Here is a 6,471-nt window from a genome sequence, read left to right on the forward strand (position 1 = left end):
TTGGCCACTCTGACTGACGTGAGGTGATATCTGAGTGTGGTTTTGATTTGTATTTCCCTGATGAGGAGCGACGTTGAGCATCTTTTCATGTGCCTGTTGGCCATCCGGATGTCTTCTTTAGAGAAGTGTCTATTCATGTTTTCTGCCCATTTCTTCACTGGATTATTTGTTTTTTGGGTGTGGAGTTTGGTGAGCTCTTTATAGATTTTGGATACTAGCCCTTTGTCCGATAGGTCATTTGCAAATATCTTTTCCCATTCCGTTGGTTGCCTTTTAGTTTTGTTGATTGTTTCCTTTGCTGTGCAGTAGCTTTTTATCTTCATGAGGTCCCAATAGTTCATTTTTGCTTTTAATTCCCTTGCCTTTGGGGATGTGTCAAGTAAGAAATTGCTGCGGCTGAGGTCAGAGAGGTTTTCTCCTGCTTTCTCCTCTAGGGTTTTGATGGTTACCTGTCTCACATTCAGGTCCTTTATCCATTTTGAGTTTATTTTTGTGAATGGTGTGAGAAAGTGGTCTAGTTTCAACCTTCTGCATGTTGCTGTCCAGTTCTCCCAGCACCATTTGTTAAAGAGACTGTCTTTTTTCCATTGGATATTCTTTCCTGCTTTGTCAAAGATGAGTTAGCCATACGCTTGTGGGTCTAGTTCTGGGGTTTCTATTCTATTCCATTGGTCTATGTGTCTGTTTTTGTGCCAATACCATGCTGTCTTGATGACTACAGCTTTGTAGTAGAGGCTAAAGTCTGGGATTGTGATGCCTCCTGCTTTGGTCTTCTTCAAAATTACTTTGGCTATTCGGGGCCTTTTGTGGTTCCACATGAATTTTAGGATTGCTTGTTCTAGCTTCGAGAACAATGCTGGTGCAATTTTGATTGGGATTGCATTGAATGTGTAGATAGCTTTGGGTAGTATTGACATTTTGACAATATTTAAAAATATGGAACGCTTCACAAATTTGTGTCTCATCCTTGTGCAGGGGCCATGCTAATCTTCTCTGTATCGTTCCAATTTTAGTATATGTGCTGCCGAAGTGAGCACTGAAGTCAGACATTTAACCAGCTGAGTCACCCAGGCGCCCCTAAGTTGGAAATCTTAAGTGGTTGTAGGAGTTACTTATTTGTCTTTGGGTGTTTCCCATGTATACATGAGGTATGCATGCGAATCAACTCCTGTTTTTGTCTTGTTAATCTTTTATTCCAGTGGCCTCAGCTGAGAAATCAGAAGAGAAGGAAACTTACTTTTCCTCCTGTACAGTTTCCTTGATTTTTCACTTATAGGCTTTAGCTACTGGCTTACCACTTCGCAAGTTAGGGATTTGGCTCTCTTCCCCTTTCCCCACGAAACACATGCACACCCTTCCCATCCCTTTATCCTTCCAATACAGTTACATCATTAATTTTCCTTAGATCTTTATTCAGTAAATGTAATTCATAGCATTACGACCATGTAAATGCTACCCTGAACTAAGCCACGTAGTAAACTGTAACGACTTTTGCTATCCTGAACAACTTTTTTTAATTCCCTGGATAGTAAGTGTATTAGTAGTAGATGCACTTACCACAAATTCAAACACAAAGTCTCCTGCAATGATATACACATCTTCTCAAGACACTTAGAGCATCCCACATTTTATCAATCTGATCCTCTTGAAGAAACACTTCCCAGATTCTCTGCCATGTTCCAGTCTGGACTGTTTTGTTCTCAACAACTGGGGTGGAGCTGTCATCCTGAGGATTCCCTTCATTTCTCTTGAGTCGGATCTCCCGTTTCTTCTGTCTTGAGTCTTCGTTCTTGGTTTGTTCCCTTGTTGTGGTGAAACATACCCTTCAGTCGCTCCCTGATAAACACATGGGAAATACACTTTTTGAAACATTGCCTTTCTAAAATGTCTTTCTTCAGCCCTCATATGCAACTGCTCTTTTGTCATTCTAAGATAGAAGTGGTTTGGGGGCACCTGGGTGGCTCAGTCAGTTAAGCGTCTGACTTCAGCTCAGGTTATGATCTCATGGTTCGGTTCGTGAGTTCCAGCCCCACGTCGGGCTCTGTGCTGACAGACAGCTCAGAGCCTGGTGCCTGCTTTGGATTCTGTCTCTGTCTCTCTGCCCCTATCCTACTCACTCTCTGTCTGTCTCCCTCTCAAATATAAAAAATCAAACACACAAAAAAATGTTAAGGTAGAAGTGTTATTCCTCCAAGGGTTGAAGGCGTCACTTTCTCATCTTCTAGCCTCTGGTATTACTGTTGAGAAAACTGATGACATTTTATTTTGATCCCCTTATCTTTTTGGCAGTTCACTTTTTCTGTTCTCTTTTCCTGAAACTCCTGTTACTTAGATATTAAGTCTTGTGGATCCATCCCCCGATTTTTTTACTTTTTCTCTTTTACATCATTTGCTCTACTGTTGAGGAGAGTTCTTCAATTTTATCCTCCAATTTGTTACATTTTTCAAAATTTCCATTATGTTTCTGAATGTCTAGAGGTCCCTTTTCTTCAAAAGTTCTGTTTCTACGTCATTCTTTTGCTGTCTCAAGGTTGAAATATTTCTTCTTGCCTCACTGAAGATACTACTGATGGGTTTTTGTTTTAAGTTTCTTCTCTTTGAATGTGTCTGCTATTTCTCATGTTGCTTTGTAAATGTTGGTTTGTCTTGGTCTGAATCTCTCACATTAGGGTTTCCGCACCTGTAAATCTTGATCATTTGCTCATGAGAGTGAATTTGTGGCTGGGGCTTTTCAACAGTGAACTTCACCCGAGGGTCATCATTTTCCCAATGAAAACTCATCATCGGTATGTGTAAGACTCTCTTCTTGGGCTGCTCAGATTCTCCAGGGGAACTTTCCAGTCTCCTACCTTAAAGACAATGGCCTGGTTTCCAGTATTCTGGGAGCCCAGGAGATGGGGAGGACTGGGGTCCCAGAAGCCAGTAAGACTGTAGTTACTCCAGCTCCCAGTTCCTAGCACAGCATCCACCTCCATCTCTGCCTACTGTCTTCCAACCCAGGGACCTTCTGTTTTCCTGTGCAGAAAAAAAAAAAATCTTCTAATTCTGTGAGTGTGGAGGAGGCCAAGTGTCTGCACAAATTGGAGAAGGTGGTCTGGGGATTAAAATGTTCTTTCAAAAGCTTCCAACAAGGGGTTCCTGGGTGGCTCATTTGGTTAAGTGTCAGACTCTTGATCTCAGCTCAGGTCTTGGTCTCAGGATTGTGAGTTCAAATCCCACGCTGGGTTCCATGCTGGATGTGAAGCCTACTTCAAAAACAACAACAACAACAACAACAAAACTTCCAACAAATCCTCTTTCTTTAAACCCCTCCCTTGACCCCCATTGCCAGAGGTACTCAGTGTCACCAATTCATAGCCTTTGTAGATTTGTGGGTCAATCCACTTTCCTCACTGATGATCTAGGATTCAGCTGTCTCAGCTCTGCTAAATCAGCACTTGTTTATTTGCTTTCCAGATTCCAAAAGTTTGCTGTGATTTTCTCCTCTCCCATTTTCCCTTTGCCAGTAAAAATCTCTTCTATTGTAGTTTCAGAGAGACTTCCGGAGAAAAGGATATTAGAGGCATGTTTAACTTGCAGTCCTTACCTGGAAGCCACCGTGTAACTCATGTTAGTTGCTTACAAAAACAAAACGATGGGGCCCGTGGGTGACTCATTCAGTTGAGCGTCAGACTCGGCTCAGGTCATGATCTCACAGTTCGTGGGTTTGAGCCTCGCATCAGGTTCTGTGCTGACAGCTCAGAGCCTGGAGCCCGCTTCGGATTCTGTGTCTCCCTCTCTCTCTGCCCCTCCCCTGCTTTCTCTCTCTCTCTCTCTCTCTCTCTCTCTCTCTCTCTCTCTCTCTCAAAAGTAAATAAATATAAAAGGAAACAAAACAAAACACAAAAATAACAAGAATGATACAGAGCCCTGATGCAGGAAAAAAATGTTCTGTTGATGTTGGGATATAAACTGAATCCTATTAAAAACTTTAAAAGCAGTCAAGATAAACCTTCTGACCTTGAACCAGTGAAACTTTCTTTGAACCTAGGGAGCAAGTCCGCTAATTAAAATAAATGTATAAGGCATCTTGGTATGTAGTCTCCTACCCCTATGGTGTTTGTTAGGCAGTTCCCCAATGCTGAGTCTCTTCCTTATAATTCTCCCTGATGTTAAGTTATCCCTCTCCTTTGCTTCCTGGCTCTCAATAGCCGTGTGTCAGTCTCAATAACTCGGGCTCGACTATGTAGCAGGTTCAAGGATACCTTCCCTTAAACTTAGCCCAGAGCCGGTCCTTAATTGCCACTCCTTAGCTCTCTTTTCTCTGGGCCCAGTTACATTCTAGAGCCAAGGATATTTCAAACATAAGGAACACCAAGTCTTACAAGTATGATGGAATGAGCTGAGGCCTCCCTCGCGACCCACCCACCCTCACGGCTCAGGCATCTGCAGCGAAATTAATCCCAGGAAGGAGGCAAGTGCTCCTTTGGCACCATTATGCCACAGCTTTTATTTTTACGAGAAGCAGAATCAAATTATGTTCATAGGGAGGAACATGAATGCTTCACTGAAGACTAGAGTGTTGAGGGGTGCCAGGGTGGCTCAGTCGGTTGAGCGTCCGACTCTTGATTTTGGCTCAGGTCGTGATTCCAGGGCTGTGGGATCGAGCCCCATGTCAGACTCTGCACTGAACACTGTGCCTGACTGAGATTCTCTCTCTTTCTCTCTCTCTCCCCCTTTTCCCCTCTTATGTTCTTTCTCTGTCTCACACATACACACAAAAGACTAGAGTGTTGATATTTGGAGGAAGTTTTTGCATATGTTGGTAAAGTGTGTTTTCCAGTTGATAAATTAAGGAGGAAACCAGCCTCAGCCATTGTAAGTGGAAAGAAGACTATGGGAGCCCAATTTTCTGCTACTTCCACCAGTTATGGGACTGGGGCACCCATATGCTTTTACTGCCAGCAGACACCTGCACAGAGGAGAATTCTCACTAATATCTAGCCAAATCCTGTGATGGCAGAGTATACAAGTTGCGAGGTGACAGTGGGTAGCATGCCGCTTTACTTTGTGCAGAGGAGTGGAACTTTCCAGGGAGGAAGGTCTAAGGATGCTGTTTGAGGAAGGCCGAAAGAAGAGAACATGGAGGAGAAAGAGGATGTTCAAGTGAGAGAGAGTTAAGGAAAGAAGGAATATTCACAAGGACACCCCCTTCCAACATGGAATCCTGAGAATAGAATGAGGGGATGAATTAGCTCGCACCTCCAGTCTCCCTCAAGTGAAATAATGACTTAGGTCTTCATCAAGGTGCAGTATGGGCTCGATCACAGCATGTGAGTTCCCTTGAGGAGGACAGGATCCCCTCCTGCTCACCTCTCAAGGCACCAGCCACTACCAGATAGAGAAAGCAACAGACAGCTTCTAAAGCCTGACAGATACAAGATCAATTCACGTTAATCCCCTCTACCCACATACACCCACCCAGGAGACAGGGCTGGACTGGGGGATAGAAGGAAAAGTACTTGGAATTGGAGGATAACTTTGTTCGCTTTCTTCCTTCCTCACTAAAGATTCCATCCATTCCATAATACAAAGTCCTTTGGATATCCTGGTGACTCTGTTTAGTCCTGAATCCACGACAGAAGCCCTGCCTTCTGATGTTCGGGGTAAGGCTGGAGGCATCCTGGCTACCAAGACAGAGTCTTGCATTTGCATTTATACTCTTACCTAAAATATCTAGAGTCCTTTTCCATATGTTCTTTCATCTGATTTTCATCACAACACGAAGTTGTTAAGCATTCTAGCAGGAAATCCACAGCTCGGTGCAGAGGAGCAAAGTCTCCTGTGTCATCCACTCTGGGGGTCAGAGTTATTAGTCACTAGTCAAATTAATCGGAAACGTATCCTGCTGCCATTGGCTGCAGTCCAGGAGATACTCAAAGGGGACAGGCAGGAAGTGACCCAAGAGCTCTTGCTCTGTCAGGTAGAAGAAATGTAAATCAACACCCTCTCTAGAGCAACCCGGTAGACAGAAAAGAACACAGATGCTGGAGAGAGCCTTTACATTAGAGACAGAAGACATTCCTGGGATATGTTACATACTCCATCGAATGAATCAACCCTCCATAGAAATAACATAGGGCAGTTAACTTTTCTTGAAATGCATCCTGAGGACTTTCCATATTCCTCAAGCTGCAAACACTAACACGGAACACAATTACCCCTGTGAAATGTACAGGAGGAGTCCACACAATGGACACAAATAAATCAGACTTACTCCTGTACATTGGTCTCGTAATAACGCCCCCCCCCCCCGAAAAATTCAGCAGCTAAGTTACTACATTCATAAAACTTTGGTGTTGTTCTTGAACAGTGAGAAACACAAACATTAAATCCTCAGACGTCAAGGGTTGGCTGGAGTAAAGGTCTGTACTCATGGCAATAATGAACCTCCTGCTGAACAAAGAGAAGCATAATCTGACAATATTCTCA

At 43.4% G+C, this 6,471-nt stretch overlaps 1 non-coding gene across 1 annotated transcript; it reads right to left on the bottom strand.

Annotated features, from left to right (window-relative positions):
• Nucleotides 1–930: 930 nt before the first annotated feature.
• Nucleotides 931–1,037, bottom strand: LOC128776719 (U6 spliceosomal RNA). The gene has a single exon (XR_008421898.1). It is a non-coding gene; the product is annotated as a U6 spliceosomal RNA (small nuclear RNA).
• Between the last annotated feature and the right edge of the window lie 5,434 nt (nt 1,038–6,471).

The sequence above is a fragment of the Panthera pardus genome, unplaced genomic scaffold (genome assembly GCF_024362965.1).
Source record: "Panthera pardus isolate Hobbes unplaced genomic scaffold, ASM2436296v1 HiC_scaffold_13, whole genome shotgun sequence".
NCBI classification, from domain to species: Eukaryota; Metazoa; Chordata; class Mammalia; order Carnivora; family Felidae; genus Panthera; species Panthera pardus.